The 18,929-nt window shown below is 38.4% G+C and overlaps 1 long non-coding RNA gene across 1 annotated transcript in view; it reads right to left on the bottom strand.

The window, feature by feature from the left end:
* Positions 1-12,710: 12,710 nt before the first annotated feature.
* Positions 12,711-18,929, bottom strand: part of LOC144281343 (uncharacterized) — a 30,915-nt gene continuing 24,696 nt past the window's right edge. The window contains exons 2-5 of the long non-coding RNA XR_013349948.1: positions 15,632-15,757; positions 13,220-13,361; positions 13,053-13,086; positions 12,711-12,880 (exon numbers count right to left, since the gene is read on the bottom strand). This is a non-coding gene — a long non-coding RNA (uncharacterized LOC144281343). The remainder of the gene's footprint in view (positions 12,881-13,052; positions 13,087-13,219; positions 13,362-15,631; positions 15,758-18,929) is intronic.

The raw sequence follows: 18,929 nt of genomic DNA on the forward strand, positions 1-18,929 counted from the left end.
CTTACATCCCTAGAGAAGAGACAAGTGAAACGTACAAAAATCTGTCACAGGGATCATGACTGTAATAGTGATAGGTCATAAGTCAAGAGAGAAGAATGTCCTCTGTCTAGAAGCCCACAGGACGCAGAAGATACTCTCCAAAGAATGATCCATGAGGCCATGTGGGAAGAGGGAAAATGGAATGAACAGTAATCAACTGTAAGAAAGTAGAAGGACAAGAGGTCTCAACGAGATCTGTGAACAGTTGGTGTAGAAATAAATAGAAGAGGGAAAATTCTTGTGGATTAAGGATTGTTATTTAAGATTTTTTTTGTAACTTTATTTTGATAGAATTTCAAACTTAATATAAAAATTGCAAAAATAGTCCGTATGTCCTTTACCCAGATTCATCACTTGTTTACATTTTGTCCATTGGCTCTATTATTTCTCTCCTTGTGTATGTATTTTTAGGTATATTTTTCTGAAACAGTTGAGGATAAATTGGATATTGTATCTCCTTCACCTCTTAAAGCCTAGTGAGCACTGTGTGATGTATGGAATAGTTGAATCGCTGTATTAGACCCCTGAAACTAATATAACACTGGGTATTAACTAACTGGAATTAAAATTAAAACTTTACAAGCTAAAAATAAAGAGGAAAAATGCTGGAGAATTATGTTATTAAACATTACGTTTTTACATGATCTCAAGTGCATTGCATTTCTTCAGGTATCAAAACGTCCACGAAGGGGCCATGCACCTAGTAGAGCCTGGACAGAGGTCCTCCCGTGGGTGAGTTCAGGCGACTGATGGGTTTATATGAGTCATAGGACGATTAAGGTTGCCAGAGATGCTGGCAGTGATGGTGACACAAAGACTGAACCAAAAATAAAGTCCTCAGTAGCATAAATTAGGGGGGTTTCAGGTGATCTGGAGTACATTAGGTAATCAGTGGTACAGCGAGGTGACGCATATCACTGGGAAGGAAGAATTATTAGACAGCCAAGGAAAAAGTGTAGCCTGTAGCTAAAAGTGCTCTAGGACCATCCCTAGATCTCTGTGCATGTATGAGGTGGGAACCCGGACCACCTCCTTTACAGAACACTGAAAAGGAAGCAGAGTCTTTGAGGAAAAAAAACAAAAACAAAAAACAAAAAACAAAAAACCAACAACAAGTACGCTAAGGTAAGGAGTTTAAGGCAGTGGCGAATCTGTCTGAGGTTGAACATGGTTACCCGGGCATAGAGGAAGGAGGCCCACCGTGACAGGAAGAATCAGAGGAGGCAAAGCACGAACAGTAGAATGAACGTGTGGCTTCATGACCTTGTACCAGCATCAGGGCACAGGACAAAAAGATCATGGTGCCTGGTTCTGAGGTCCCAGGACCTCACACTGTTTGGTCCACTGAGGACCACTGAGGTCCTATCAGAAGGATACCTGCACCCACTGTGGATAAAGGTACAGGAGAGCCATCCTGAGCTTCAGGATCCCAGAGTCCTCCTGACTGGTAAGAAGCACACCACACTTTTTTTTTTTTTTTTTTTTGAGGCCAACATTATCTTTATGCCTTATACTGGCGAGTAAACATGTCTGCCTTTGCAGAAGAGAGTCCCTGTCTCAACCTTCAAAGGCTGTTCATTAAATATTCTTGAAACAATAGTCTGGGCCAAAGGGCAGTCGGTACCTCTGCTGACAAGATGTGCAGAAGCCCAAGGGACTCTTGGAGAATTGTCTTCAGTGTTGGCTTGTGACCTCTTCTCCAGGCTCAAGGATGCCTGAGAAACCGACCTCGGGTTTAATCCCCCCCAACACTAACTCAAGGGATTTATAAATGCGCGGTGTCTAAATGAGAATCTAGCTGAGGTGACGAGATATCAATCTAAGCACAAGTACCTCATTCTCCCAACCAAAAATGAATAGCTGGCAATCAAGAGAACAGCTGCACTGGAGACTGAGTTCTAGTCATGCAGCCGGAAGGAGATGCTTCTTCCTAAGACAGCATAGCCCGAGACCCAGGAACTGATGGTCTGATCTCACTCAAATTTGTCTTTTTGTGACCACACGTGCCCCAAGTCTGCAGCAGCTGGTAGATTGCGAAGCCATGAGTCACAGTCATGACACCATCCCTGCCTGCTGCTATCGTGCTAGACCCCGCCTTTCTCGGAACACTTTCTTAAAGCTGTGAGCAGCCTGATGCACGGCGACAGTTGTCGATCTGCTGGTGAGCACAGTGGGCACTGCCCTTGGTGCACGCTAGAACCCTAACAGCTCACATCCAGGCAGTGCCTATTACGCACGTTCTTCAGTGCACAATCCTCTTCTCTAACTAAGGAACAGATGCCCAGTCTTCAGCTCTGTTGGAGGAAACAATTTGCCCACCTGTGGGGGACTAGAGAGGGGACGTAACAAGTAACCTACTTCTCATACAGGCCGCCTACCGACCCTCCTGTTGCCATTCCCGTCTGTATTACCACATCAGGTGCATACCTGTGCCATCTGAGCCCTTGTGGATTCATCTCCTAGGGGTCCTGTTCCATTAGTGTAGGCGTCTGCTCTCTAATGTCTGCTCTCAGGTATGATTTGTTATTTACACTATGTTACTATTGTCCACTGTAATTTTCTTGGTCTTAGTGGATTTTTCTCTTCTACTTTGAAATAAATAAAATCTTAAAAGCCACTGTTATTTCAGTAGGGTTTGAGAGATTGCAAAAGTAAGCACATATATTCAATTGATCGCTATGCCACAAGCCCTCAGAAAAATGTTGAATCTTCCAATTGTTGAATCCTTAAACCACCAAGGCCAGCTTTATTATTGAAAATACACTCAGACAGGACCTCTAGAACGTTATCCTCCACCTAGTTTGACAATTCTGATTCAATAGATATTTATTATAAGTCTTACGCAGTCTAGAGAAAGGATAATTTATGTAGACTTCATCTGTAGCAATATTTTACCATTTTCTTAACAATTACCCATGACATATATTTTTGAAGTCACGTTTATTTAGGGATAATTTACATACTATGAAGTTCAACCATTTTAAGTATAGATTACAAAGAGTTTTCACAAATGTGTACAGTCATTAAACCTCCACCAAAATCAAGATGTAGAATGTTTCATTACCCAAAAGAGTTCCTTCATGCTCTCCTGTAAACTATTGTCTTACGTTGTCTCCAGACCTCAGCAACCATGACCTGTCCCTATGAATTCATCTTTTTAAGACTGTCATACAAATGAAATTCTACTGTGTGTTGCTTTCTGTTTTCTGGCTTCTTTTACTCAGCATACTACTTTCGAGATTCAGTTACGATATTCAATGTATAAATAGTTCAGTCTTTTTGTTGTTGTTACTGAGAAGTAACCCATTGCACTGGTGCAATACATTTTTTTTTATCCAGAAAGTTACAGAATTTATGTTTTTAGTATATACAAGACTGCATGGCCTTATTCTTTTTAATTCCAGTATAGTTAACATATATTGGTTTCACGTGTATAATACAGTGATTCAACAATTCCATTCATTATTCAGTCCTCATCATTCCTTAATGCCCAGTCCCTATATCTCCCATCCTCCTACCTCACCTCCCTACTGATAACTATTAGTTTGTTCTTTATAGTTAAGAGTCTGTTTCTCGGTTTCTCTATCTCTCTCTCTTTTTCTTTACTCATTTGTTTTGTTTCTTAAATGCAATACAATAACTATTCACAATTGATGGATATTGAGTTGTTTCTAGTTTGGGGCAACTATAGGTAAAATTGCTACAAAATTCATATATAGGTTCCACGTACATATAAATGTACATTTCTATTGAGTATTTCCAGATTATATATAAGTGATTTATTAAATTTTAAAGAAATTACCCAACTATTTGCTAAAATGGCTATATCATTTTGAATTTGTGCCAGCAATTTATGAGAGCTCCAGATGTTCCATATGCCTTTGTCAATTTTTTTTTCTCACCGTATTGCACTGGCTAGAAATACAGCAAATATTGAATAGAATGGAGACAACAGAAACACTTCCCTGGTTCTCAATCTTAAAAGCAAAAACTTTCAGTCTTTCACTGTCAGGTGAAAGGTGGTTTTTAGGATATCCTTTGAGTGAGAAAGTTCCCTTACATTTGTATGTTGCTGAGAGTGATCATAAATCGGTGTTTAATTTTGTCAATTTCTTTAAGCATCTGTTGAGATGATCACATGTGTACATGTATATTTACTTTGTGGATATAAGTGAAATCCACTGATTTTCAAAAATTGATACCAACTTTGTATTCCTGTTATAAATACCACATGGTCATGATGTATTAACTTTTTTATATGTTGCTGGATTTTAATTGATAATATATTATAAAGGATTTTTGTTTGCATCTAGGCTTGTGAGCAAAGATCTTCTGTGGATTTATTTTTTTAAGCTTTTTTTTTTTTTTTTTTTTTGATAGAGAGAATGAGAGCAAGAAGGAGGGGCAGAGGGAGAGACAGCCTTAAGCAGACTCCACGCTGAGCAAGGAGCCTAATGCGGAGCCCAATCTCATAATCCTGAGTCCATAACCTAAGCCAAAACCTAGAGCTAGATGTTCAACTGACTGTGCCACTCAGGCACCCTGTTCTGTGAATTTCTGTTCTTGTAATGTGTTTGACGGGTTTGGAGTTAAAAAAATGTTTCTTCTCTTCTGTTTTCTGGAAGAGTTTGGATAAAACTGTATTATTTTCCCCTGAAATGTTTGGTTTAATTTGGTAGTGAAGCCATCTGGGCCTGGAGTTTTCTATGTAGGAAGAGTTTTAACTACATTTCTATAATAGCTTCTTTCTTTTTGAATGAGCTTTAGAAATTTGTGTCTTTCAAGTAATTCAACCATTTCATCTCTATCACAATTTTTATTGACAGAAAGTTATTAATAGTATCTTCTTCATATATATTTTCTGTAGGTTCTGTGTTGTTTCCTCTTACAGATAAATTGTATCTCTCCCACTTCCCACTTTTCGATTTTGATTGTTCTGCCTAGAGGTTCATCAACTCATCAATCATTTCAAAAAGCAAGCTTTTTTTTATTTCATTAATTTAAAAATTCCTATTCAGTTTAAAATATTACTGATTTCTGATTACATATTTCCTTCTTTCTTCACTCTTTGAATTAACTTTCTCTAGTTTAAGGTGCTACCTGAACAATTAATTTTAGACTTTAAGATTTTTAATAAGTATAAAATTCCTCTAAACTGGCTTTCACCATATTCCACAAATTTTAATGTTTTGCATTTCATTTGTATTCAAAATATTTTTATTTTGATCCATGGGCTAAGTCGAAACGTTATGTTTAACTTCCAAATTCTTGAGGGCTTTTCAAGGATCTTTCTATTACTATTTTCAATTTTAACTTCATTGTAAGCATAAAACATATTTATATGATTTTTTGAAATTGGTGAGATTTTTGTTATGGTCTAAAATATGGTCTATTTCGGTGAATGTTCCCTGTGCATTTGAGAAGATGCAATTCTGTTATTGTGTGGAGTGTCATATAAAGGCCATTTATCAAATTTGTCTGACAGTATTGTTCATGTCTTTTATACTTAATGATTTTCTATTTGTTCCCTCAGCTACTGAGAAAGCAATATTGAAGTCTCCAACTATAGTCGTGGAGTTTTTTTTCTTTCAGATTTCCTTTTCTTTATGTATTTTGAAGTACTCTAAAGCATGTTTGTTGTCTGCATACCTATTTAAGACAGTTATGTATTTTTTGATACATGGATACTTTACACATTGTTCCTCTTTAACCCAAATAATGTTTCTTATTTTGAAACCTATTTCAGTGATATTAATAAGACATTTCCACTTTATTTAACATTTACAAAGTAGATCTTTTTTCTATTCTTTTACTTTTAATTTAATTATGTCTTTAAAGTGTTGGAGACTCTTTTAATACTGTAGAATTGTCTTGCATTTCTATCTAATCTGACAATCTTTGCCTTTTATTTGCGGTTTTGGCTATTTACAGTTAATGTAATTATTGCTATCTTTTGATTTAAATTTCTGATCTTGCTTGTTGCTTTGTTCTACCTACCCTCGCTTTCCTTTTTTCCTGACTTGTTTTAGTTTTGGGGTCTTGATTTTTTGTTTGTTTATTTAGATGATTCTAATATTGGAATTATTACTTTAGTGGTTGCTCTAGAGTTTACAATGCAATTGTAACTCATCAAAATCTACCTTCAAATAGCACTCTACCTCTTCACATATATTAAAATATTTTAATAGTGTACTCTTTTATTTTGTGCTACTGGATACACACATTTTACCCTGACATTTATTATAAATCACACAACACAATGTTACATTTTTTTGGCTTTAAATACTCAACTTTTCAAAAGATTAAAAATAAAGAATCTACATGTCTTATTCTCATAGCTACCATTCTCTGTACTCTATTTCTTTTATACTTCTATTTCAGGTTCAAATTTCCATCTGGTACCATACTTTTTCTTCCTGAAGGCCTTCCTTTTTAAATATTTCTTTTAGTGTAGGTATGCTGGAATTAAATCTTAGATTTTAATTGTTTCAGAATATCTTTGTCTTTATTGTTAAGGATATCCTGAACAAAAGTGGAAATTTTGATCTGTATTAGATACACAAAGTATCATCAAATTTAAGAGCCTTAAAAGGCCCTTAAAATCCTCTATGACAGTGGTTGTCAGGCATTTCATGTCAGTAGAATGCTAGAATTTGTGAAAACATGCTTGAAAGGAATAAGAAGTGAACAGGAATTTTAAAAATCAAGCTTAGAAACAATGAATGAATCTTTGAAAGTTATTATGCTATTTATTACTTACTCTTTATCGCTGGTTAGCTATTTATATTAAACTGTTTACCACCCTAAGTATTCCATTTTAAATACTGAAAAGGCAAAGTGGTCACACGTTCCAATAAACACAAATTCTACCTTGGACTATGACTTCACACTGAACCATGTCCTTCACTCACAGTAAATTATCCTCCATTGTGGGCTGTGTCAAAAGTCCTGTCAAGCTCAAATTCATACCATTGTATTAACGTAAGGTGCACATACTCATCAAAATCTAGCAGTGCAGTTCTGACGGATTCTAGTGACCTGACATGCCAGAGTATTCACTATTCTGGTCCATACAATTTATAAATACATAAACAAAAGGCAGGTTAATATTATATTATAATAGAACCAAGACTAAAATTCAGGCCTCATGATTCTAGTGCCATTGGTTTATAAAGCCAGTGTTGTATAGGAGTTAATAGATAGTATCTTTGTTTTTTATTCTGTTCAAAATTTATTGAGTTACTTCTGAAAATGCTATGATGTTTAATTGAAAAGCAGTTAGCCATGAGGCACTAATTATCAACACGTATGTTAACATATGTATTACATATTTCACTATGTTTTTATTTCTTAATTCTATTTCTCTGGAAAAATGGGACTGAATGGAGAATGAGAAAATTAATATGGCATATTAAACAAGCCAAATCAGAAAAAAGTTTATTTTTGTTATTATTCTATTAATATTTTGTCATTTTTCTATCTATAATCAGTCTGTAGATTTAATGAAAACAGGAGACATGTTATCAGCTCTTTTTTCCTGCATTTCCCAATGAGCCTAGAATATTGTTCACATCAGAACTTAAAAACAAACATGCTAAACTAGATTAATTTTTATCAAATTAACATAGACCAATTGTATCATGCATAATATGTGCAAGAAGATACATATTCACATATGTTCATTTTCATATCAGTGTTTTGTTAGCACCATCCAACAGAGTTTGAGGATTCTATCCCATTTTGTTTTGTATGTGGGAATCAGAGTGTGACTCTGATCTTAATCAAAGGAAGCAAAGTCTGTGCCTTTGCAAGTATCTGTACGAAACACACTATATTATCAGGTAATTACTTCATATACATCATTTTTAATGATTTAGCACTGACTTAAGCATCCACTAGCTAATAACTCAATCATTACTAAAAAAATAAGGACTGGTTAATTTGGGGCAAAACCTACTTTCATAGATTCATCCCTGACACAAGTATGGTTTTGTCTTATAGTATGAAGTGATGACTTATAATTCCCAGAGAGGATAAACAGTAGCAGGATAGGATACTTTCGACCCCCTCTGCAGTTGTCACAAAGAAAAATCTTGGCCAAGATGCATACTGCCGGGGATTACCTCACACCTCTGCCAAGTGTGGATTATAAAGAACTAACAAAGGAATAAAGTAACAAAAATCACCTCCATTCCTTTTACTAAATACAACTACCACAAATTACTGGAAATCTTTCCAATTATGGCTCTAAAATTGAGCATTCAATTGCAAACTAACAAAGCCTACTCTACTGCTAATCCTTAGATAATTACAAAAATTCTAAATTGCCTGTCATGTGATTGAAGTAGACACTTATAAGGCAACAGGGTGGTCTTGGTCACTAAAGGGATGGAAATTCAGATGAAGGATGTGACACTGTGGATGTTAACAAATGCTTAAAAAAAAGACACCTCTCTTTTTCTGTGCCTATTGACCTTTTTGCTTCAAATGTTTCATCTCTGAGGTTAAACTCATTTACATTTTTTGCCATCTTTTTTGGATTTTGTCTGAGAAATCTTCCTCCTATATGTTCCTCTACTGTCCATGCATCTCCAAGATCAGCAGACTTGATCCTTAAAAAGACTACCAACATTGGCTCAATTCTCCTTACTAATTTTTAAAATATTTTATTTATTTATTTGGTAGAGAGAAAGAGACCACAGAGGGAAAGTGAGAGGGAGAAGCAGATTCCCTGCTGAGCAGAGAGGCTGATCCAGGGTTTGATCCCAGGATCCTGAGATCATTACCTGAGGTTGAAGGCAGGCACTTAACCTACTGAGCCACCCAGGTGCCCTCAATTTCCCTATTTTAAAGATTTACAATCATTGGATAATTATTTCCAAATTTCACTTTAGCAGATGTTAAAAAGAGCACCATGAACTATACATAGGGAGGATTTTATACAGATAAAATAATTATAAAATAACAAACTCATAGAATATGGATCTTACATATCTGATATTCCAACTTGATAAGATATTTACAGAAGCATTACAAGTCAATCAGTTCATACTTCCAATGCTAAAGACATGAAAACCAGGGCCAAAGAAGAGTTATCCATGGTTACATAGTACATCACTCAGAGTCCAGCCGAAAATAGAATATTTCTATGCATTTTAAACAACAAGAATGTCATATATAAAATTGATTACACTGGTGAAAAAAAGCTGAGAAACCAAACAGGGGATGATTAATTAATCCAGAGATTAACTGTAACAAAAGACTGCTTTCCCCCAAAGGGTGGAGACACACAGGGATGAAATGAGAGGGAGACACGTCCGGACTTCCCGCCCACCCACACTCGCCGGTTCTCTACTTGTGTCTGGCACTGGCTGAAGCTAACTGGAAGCTTGTCAGCAAGGCTGTCTGTTAAATTGAGTGTGTAAGGTCTTAGGGCAATCAAGCAGTGATTCACTCACATGGTTAGTGACATAAACAGCCCTGGCTAAGACTGTGATCAGGACACCACAGATCTTCCACAGCTCTTTCAGACTACCAGTATTTCTCTTCTGCCTGACATTCTACCCTTGCAATTCCTATAACTCCAGGACCTTGATGAATCAACTCAAGCAAACATGAGTTTGCTTCTCCTATGGTCCTACTTACAAAAAAGAGTCATTCTAAAATTTCCTTTCCATCCTTTTAATCATACCCATAAAAACTTTCAAAGGTTCTATGTTTCCAGTGTTATCAGTCCTCTTTCAGGCCTACAAAGCCATCCATAGGCTGTCCCCAACCTAAAGGTCCAGCAACTTTTACCCTGTACTTCATTGGTAAATCTCTGATACTTCTGACTTCATAAAAAATGTCCTTGTATCCACGCTTACACCATCCCCATCCAAAGTTTCTATATCTCAGAGATAGCCATACCACTTCTGTGAAGGCATCTATGATTTCTCCAGCCTTCTTGGTCTCCTTTCTTGGGAATTCATACAACACCTTAGAATTAGCCACACTATTTAGCAGCTCATCACTTGTTATTACGTAATTATTTTCTAACTGTTTCATATACATTATTCTCGGTACCCCAACACACTTGTAAGCTCTTGATGAAAATGACTATACCTCATTCCACTCCTTATGCCCCGTACTTTTTGAATTTATGTTGATCAGATAACAGGCACTGAATTCTAACTTATTTTCCTCTATTTGTATGTGTCCGCAGCACCTAAAAGAAACATGCTGTCATTTTCACTGTCCCATCAACTGTACTTGAAGAACCTTCACCCCCTTTGTCATGCTGGACTCTCTAATTCTACAAGGTTTAACTCAGTCATCTTCTTAATATCCCAGAGTCACAAGATGTCATATAAGTTCCAGCATTAAGCCAGTGCACCCTTATATTGCCTTATGGATGCAATCTCTTTCTTCTCTTGGTCTATACATCATCTTTAAGGCAGGAAACATATCTTAAGCCACTGCTATATCCCCACATTGCCTAGAACGCCTGAGCTCTTATGAGAATACTCATTGAATTTTACTATTTTCCTGTGTCCTGCACCCAAAGACAGATGGGTTGAAACAATTTAAAAATATTATTCTTTATTAAAAATGTAGATGTAAGAATCAACTCAGTTTTCAAGATAGTGTGGAAATGATAAACACAATCTACTGATAAGTTACTTATACTGCGGTAACCTGATTTTGGTTGGCGGTTTCAAATTCTTTCCTTATCAAAACTCTAAAGGGTTTAAAATTAGCAAACTATATCAATTTCCATTTTTTTCCCCAGGCTTCATTTTGGGGACTCTCTGGAGATCTCCTTTGAGGAAGTATGGAGAGCAGAGAAATATCTAAAATGCAGGAAACCAGTGTAGCAGGAGGAGAAACAAGAGCCTGGACAATGTACACAGTAGCTAACCACATAACACATGAGATTTTCAAATCCATGTTTTAAGCAGAGTCACTCTTATGGTTAGAAGAGGTACAATTGTTTTTCACTACAAGATCTGTCACTTTCTCCCCATTCTGCTCCCACATATCTGCAAATTAGTCTTTGTGAGATCAGCATTACTCCCAAATGGTAAACAGTGAACAGACAGGAGGCACATGAGAATTTAGAGTTGTCTCTCTCTGGAAGAGAGGAGGATTATGGTGGGAAGGAATGCAAGGGAAGAAGATGCGGAAGAGGAGAAAGAGTGCAAAAATGGGAAATGTGATGCAGCCGGAGTTAAGTGTGGCGGAGGCCTTTGTATATGTATTGACATGGCTCAAAATGTCCTCTTTATGACATTTTAAGAAAAAGGAATCTTATTACTTCTTCCAATATAGAATACCTGTGAGGCAAAGACTGGATATAATATCACAGAAGCCATTTATGCTTAGAATATGCTTATATACCAGCAAATCAGCTTCACACTTGGCAAGGAAATCATGAGATGATACACACACAGCACTTAGGAAACCAAAGACATGCCACTTGCCTTTGTTCTGCCACCAGTGGAGCTCTGCTCCCTGGAGGCCTGTCTCCAAACAGCCCCATTTCCCCCCATCTGGACGTTCCAGGGTCTCACTGGGTCCATGGGAACTGCTGATCTCCTGTGGCCTTGTGGAATAAAGCATGCTTCCTTTCTTTAAACAGCCACATGTTGGGATCCCTGGGTGGCGCAGTGGTTTAGCGCCTGCCTTTGGCCCAGGGCGCGATCCTGGAGACCAGGGATCGAATCCCACGTCAGGCTCCCGGTGCATGGAGCCTGCTTCTCCCTCTGCCTGTGTCTCTGCCTCTCTCTCTCTCTCTGTGACTATCATAAATAAATAAAAATTAAAAAAAAAATAAAAAAAAATAAACAGCCACATGTTCCACCTGTGTTTTACTCTACATTATGGATACATTCACATGTGGCTGACTTCAGCTAATACCTTGTTTCCTTTTTCTTTCCTCAAAACTAAATGATTTTGACCTTTTGGGATCACTTAATCTGGGCCCCCCAAAAAACTCTAAATTCACTCCTACAGAGTCTAGTTGACTTTTGCTGGTGTAAATCATCACGAATTTGTCCTCAACTTCAATGTTTACTTGGGAGCATTTTGATAAAGACTCCAGTCCACAGAGAAAAGCCCCTAACTCTAATAATTCATAATTTGTGGCTCCCATCTTAGACCAAGTCAAAAAAAGAAACCTGTTTAATAAGTGTTCAAAACTCTGGGGGTACATTCTTTTCCTTAAGAAACCACAACTTCATTTAACCACGTCAGTAAGGACTTGAAAGTCAGTGGGTTCTTACTTTGGAGTTTTGAGTGAACTTAAAAGAGATGCTGTAAGAAGTTTATTCCTTGTTACTGAAAAAACTGAAAGTATGTCAGAGTTCATCTATTCCAAACTCCTAAATGAATGCTAGAACTATCTTTATAAATATCCTGATAAATTTCCATGTAAGCTCAAACTCTGTTATTTACACTGTCAGAGGAGATCATGACCTCAAAAACAAACAAACAAACAAAAAATCTACCCAGCTTTAACTGCTCTCTTTTTGAGGATATTTGCCCTTTTCATTGAAAAGAAATCTGCTTCCCTGAAGTCTCCACTCATTACTTCACATCTATGGAATAACACCTACTAAGTCTAATCTTGGTCCTAAATGGCTACCTTCAAAAGATAGGAAGCGCTCTCCCCTTAAATACTTTATCTTCAGTTTATACATTTCTAGTTCCTTTACCGTAGCTTCCAGGCGAGAGAACACCCTCAGCAATCAATACCTCTGGATGAATTGAAATTTGAAAGCACAACTTTAAAATACAACCTTGAAACAGAGTTCAGTAAACACATCAGTTGACTTCTGCCTTCCATGTAGGACACAGAAAGCTGAAAAGAACAAGAGTCTTATTTACCAAAACAACAAGAGAATACACACACACACACGTAGACAATCTGCAAATTGACAATTGCCTTTATTCTATCAGAAAACTGCTGCTAGAGCGCAATTCAAGGCAAACATCACCCAGTAAGGAGAGGAAGGATGCACACATGCGCTTACCTGGAATTGATGATCCTGGACCCTGTACACACCCCTAAAGAGAAACAATCCAAAAGTTTGAATAAATTGCTAAAGGCTGAATGTGGGATAGTATGAGAGTATAATACCCCGGTAGCCACAGACCCAAGGAAAATGTGCACCCACTCACAGGTCCCTTCTCCACGTACCTTAGGGTATGCAGGAGGCAGGTTGAAGTAGTGGATGGAAAGGGAGAAGGCTCACTGCTAGAGCAGAGCAGAACCTCTCCTGAACACTTTCCTACAGAAGAAATGCCTTAAGCCACTGGAGGAAGGGCTGCAAATCCTGTCACTGGAGACATAGAAGAAGACTGAGTCTGGACAAGGAAACAAAAACTGCTCCCCTGGAGGGGCAGGTACATGCTTTGGGTCTTTGGAGATCTCTTGCCATGGGCACTAGAACAAGATCACAGGAATGAGAAACCCCGGGATTTGCAGTCAGGGAACTGTTTATGCTCTCATCATCGAACCATCATTCTCATTACTTGTATTTGTCACCCCAATAAAGAACATTCACCTTCTGATATCATTACTGAATCCTAGGAAATTTTTCTAAGAACTCATTCTTGGTTTTCCCCTAGTCATGCTACAAGATGAAGGGTTTTTGAATGACTGCCAATGAATGGGGTTTAGACAATCTCTTTACTCCGGGGCTCTGAAAATAGATAATAAATAGAGAAGGGGGAGAAAAGTGTTAGGCGATAACAAATTTAACAGCCCACAGCAGCTTGGCTGTTCTTTTCTTTATGCCAGGCTTCCTCTAAATCTACTTTTTGAATATTGAGATGATTGAGACAGAACAGAATAACAAAGAACGTGGAAGAAAGTGCCTCAATCTTCAATAATCTTCCCCCTTCCCAGGTTCTTAGCTGACAGGCAAAGAAGTACAAGGAGGGTAAGGAAAATGCTAGTTTCCCTTCTGCTGTGGAGGCATGCACTGGAGGGGTAAGCTTTCTCCACTGAAACGCTGGTGATTGAGTCTCTAATGAGGGGGGCACAGCCCCAGCTTCCTGCATTGCTCTCATCCTTCCGAATCAGCCCCACCTTGCTATTCCTCATCTACTGATTGACAGAGACTTGAGGGTTTTGTTGTTGCAGTTGTTGTCTCAATCAATCCTGCAAGCTTCTTTTAATCTTGCTTTCCATCCTCCATCCCTCGTTGCTGCAAACTGCAGAGGGATTTTCATGGTGCAAGGCAGACACTACTCCACATGCACTGCACTGCATTGAATGAGGGTAATGACTCTTCTAGAGCCCCATAGGAATGAAAAAAAAGGAAGGAGATAATTATGGTACTGTTAAATGTGTTCTGTTTTCATCTATCTAATCCTCAATGCTTCCTAAGCATGCAAACCCCAAGAGAAGAGGTTTTGAAAGTCACTTAAGAAAAAAGACCAATGTGGAGAAGACAGGTTGAGGGGTCACATCATCAGGGAACACTCCTCTCTAATGGTCTAATCATGCTTAGGCTGTTTGCCAGGGATTTGGGGTTATTTTGTTTTATTTCCTTCTTTCCCCTTATTACTAGATTTCATGTCAGTGTTCCAAGAGTTTGCAGTAGCATCTTTTTTTTTTTTTAAAGAACAGAAGAAGATCATAAAGTTGATCTACAGTTAGAATCAGAAGCTTTAGTTTGATTTAATAACCAAGAGACATCATTCTCTTCCTCTTTCTCACTCTTTCTTTCCCCTTTTCTTCCTGTTTCCCTCCTTTCTTCTTTCACCAGTTATGTGTATACTGAACACCTCTGTGTGCGAAACAAGTCTTTACCCTTCTACCAATGGTTTATTAATGCTATAAAAATCAATAACAGAAAATGTCATTAAATAGAGTTGGGAGGTTTCAGCAGAGGGAGCTCTCATGCTCACTCATAGTCAGTTGGAGACCCAACAGGATGCGACCTTACGAGAACTTGCACGTGGATACTACTACTCAGCTGGAGGAAGAGACTCTGTCCTTATTCTCCCAAACGCCAGCTCACCCAGCAAGAAGTCACCATACTTTGAACTCCCAGTTTACTCCAGTGGACTTCCAGTTCACGACAGTATTCCTACCTTACCCGTTTTACTCCTCAAAAAAGTGTACTTCTCCTTTGTTGCCCAGACTTGCTATGGTCTTGCCGCAGATTGTCCAAAAGTACATTCTCTTTTGTTCCTGAATAAATCCATCCTTTGCTGGTAAAATAACTGGCAGTTTTTACTTTTAAGGTTAACAATACAAAAGTGAATAAAACACAAATCCTTTCCTTTTGTAGCTTGAGAACTAGTCATGTAGCCCCAGAACGGATGCGATCAGCAAAGCTCCACTGAAGCACAATCGTTTTCAGTGCACTAAAGCCCCAAGAGGACAAGTGCCAGAGTCTGAGTGCTTACCATGCTAATTCACCGTGCTAGCACAGTGCTTGGCAGAAACCAGACTCCATAAATGTTTGTTGAACTGAGTGGACATATGTTAAAACATCCCATTCACATTTTCTGTCACCAGAACTGTGTTCCTCCAAGTCAACCATGCTAATAACAATCTGCATTCTGAGATTAGACACATGGAAACCTGTTCACTCACCTCCACAAGCACCAAAGAGGATTATTCGGTTCCTGGAGAGTTTTGGAAACTCTCCAAATCATGGTATAACAAAGAGAAGTCACCACATTACAGGTAGAACCACTGTTCTTGAAATATGAACAAACCCTGTGGAAAAAAAGAAGAGAAGACTATTATTTACACAGCATGGGAGTATGTACAGATGTGTTTGCCAGTTTGCAGGGATTGAGATTTGTCTATGAAGTCCTTCCAGAAATAGTAACATTTGAGCTAGTTCTCAAAAGTTGGGTGTAAAAAAAAAAAAAAAAGTTGGGTGTAGTTCGGCTAGAAAGAGGTAGAGAGAGGAAAGTGAATTTCAGCAGGACCCTAAAGCACAGAGAGGTGGCAACGCATTAGAGTGTTTGGAGAATGCACTGCTATCGGGGAATAGAAAGTAACAACGGGAGACAGAAGAAAGGATGAGTCCACCCAGATTGAATAACTGGTTGCCACACAGAAAAGTGTACTTGCTACAGTAGGTGAAGTGTGCATGGAAGGATTTTAAATAGAGGAGTAACAGGCTCCAGGGTAGGTTCTTGAAGGGTAATTTTAGGGTGCTAGAGGACTCGGGTGAAGGAAAAAAAGACACATGGATATAAAACTTCTGTAAGAGTCCAAATGTTTTGTGGGTTATCAGAATGATTGGTTAAAAAATCTCAGCCCCACTTCACACCAGCAAATTCCTCTCCATTAATCTATATTTCCCACTGAAATGATGAAGGTATGGTAAAGGATTGTTATAATCTTCATTGATTCTAATTTACTTCCCAAATAAACATGAAAACCAAATAGCTTCTAATGCCCAGATGGTCTAAGCCATCTCTCTACTTGTACTTGACATTCCTCAGCAGCAGTTTTTCCACCTGAGTTCAGGTAATTCTTACATTATGCAAATTATCTTGACCTCCAAAACAATGTGCTGTTGTAATAATGTGTTTGGGAATATGGTGGTTTTCAAGTCTCTCATTAGCATAGAATGATAGCCCCGTGTATCACGGACATGTCTTCTGGTGAAGATATTTGAGTCAGGCAATGGGGCCAAATAGAAGACAAAATATGACTCAAAAGAGGAGAATATCACTATTTCCTTGGGAAAACAATTAAGTCATAACTATACTCCACCTATGTACATGGCTTACTTTTTGAAAAAAAAAAAGTTTTAATCCTGGAATATTTATCTTTGAGAGTTGGGCTTAATTCAGAGGTTGATAACCTAGTGTGAACAGGGAAGAGCAACCCAGCAATCAGTCCAAGGCCATATCAGTTCTCCACTCCCTTGCCAGCCCTTCCCCTCCATACACTAGGAGGCAAGACTGGTGCAGACAGTGGAGGCTATCAGGATTGAAATCCATCTCTACTACTTTTGTGATCTCATTGACCTTTTTATGTTTTCTCTTTTTAAATTTGTTGTGTTTTTTTTGGGGGGGGTTGGATCTACAAAAATGGCTATACCTATTTCACAGGGTATATTTATCTGTTGAGAATCAGATGAATTTCTAGGCTTAACATACCATTCAATAACACAAAGATTGCTGTCCTTGTGTTGTTTACATCCTGGCAGAAGGGCAAGACAGTGAACATATCAACCCAACTGATATGGAAACATATGATTGTGAGCCAGTGATTAGTACTATGGTAATGCAGAAGCAGCAGAGCATGGTAAAAGGGATGGGGAACACCAGGTGGCTGGAGGGGCAAAGGTAGCATTGAACATGGTAGGTAGGGCAGCCTCATGAGGAGGTAACATTTGGGGAAATACTTTGAGGGAAGGAAATTACCCAAGTAAGTACCTTCCATAAATACCCTGAGACCCTTGCTTCTAAGCCTCTTAGAAGCAAGTGTGATGGTGCACTGGAAGAAGAAGAGGGTTTGAGGTCCGACAGTGTAAGGACAGGTCATGAGAACCTTCTAGGCCATTTTATAACCTTTGGTCTCTTGGATTTATTTTTATTTTTATTTTTTAAATATTTTATTTTTATTTATTCATGAGAGACACAGGGAGAGAGAGGTAGAGACACAGGCAGAGGGAGAAGCAGGCTCTATGCAGGGAGCCCGACCTGGGACTCAATCCCAGGTCTCCAGGATCATGCTCTGGGCTGAAGGCGGTGCTAAACCGCTGAACCACCCAGGCTGCCCGGTCTCTTAGATTTAATTGGGCTGAACAAAGGAATGACAAGGTCTGATTTACATTTTAAAGGGTGCTCTGGATAAAAGGTTAGTATCCAAAATATATTAAGGACTTATAAAACTCAAGACCCAATAAACAAATAATCTAGTTTATAAGATGGGTAGACGACATGAAGAGACATTTTTCTAAAAAAGGCATCCGGGGGGGATCCCTGGATGGCTCAGCGGTTTAGCGCCTGCCTTCGGCCCAGGATGTGATCCTGGAGACCAGGAATCGAGTCCTGCGTCAGGCTCCTGGTATGGAGCCTGCTTCTCCCTCCGCCTGTGTCTCTGACTCTCTCTCTCTCTCTCTCTCTCTCTGTGTGTCTATCATGAATAAATAAATCAGATCTCTTAAAAAAAAAAAAAAAAGAAGGCATCCGGATGGCTGACACATGGAAAGATGTTCAACATCGCTCATCATCAGGGAAATACAAATCAAAACTACAGTAAGATAATACCTCACACCTCTCAGAATGGCTAAAATTACCAATACAAGAAATAACAGGTGTTGGCGAGGATGTGGAGAAAAATGAACTCTCCTGTGCTGCTGGTGGGAATGCAAACTCTTCCAGCCACTCTGGAAAAAGTATGGAGGTTCTGCAAAAAGTTAAGAAATAGAATTACCTTATGACCCAGCAATTGCACTACTAGGTATTTTCCCAAATGATTAAAAAATACGGATTTGAAGGGAAACATGCACCCTGATGTTTACAGCAGCAATGTCCACAACAGCCAAACTATGGAAACAGCCCAAATGTCCATAAACTGATGAATGGATAAAGAAGATGTGGTGTGTGTATGTGCATGTATGTATTTGTGTGTATAATGGAATATCACTCAGTCATAAAAAATGAAATCTTGATGTTTGCAATGACATGGATGGAGCTCGAGTGCAGTATGCTAAGTGGAGTAAGTCAGTCAGAGAAAGACAAGTACCATATGTTTCACTCATATGTGAAACTTCAGAAATAAAACAGATGAATACAGGAGGAAAAAAGAGAGAGGCAAACTAGAAAACAGACTCTTAACTATAGAGAACAAACTGAGGGTTCCTGGAAGAGAGGTGGGTGGGGGATGCGTTAAATGCGTGATGAATATCAAGGAGTACACT

The sequence above is a fragment of the Canis aureus genome, chromosome 1 (genome assembly GCF_053574225.1).
Source record: "Canis aureus isolate CA01 chromosome 1, VMU_Caureus_v.1.0, whole genome shotgun sequence".
Lineage (NCBI taxonomy): Eukaryota > Metazoa > Chordata > Mammalia > Carnivora > Canidae > Canis > Canis aureus.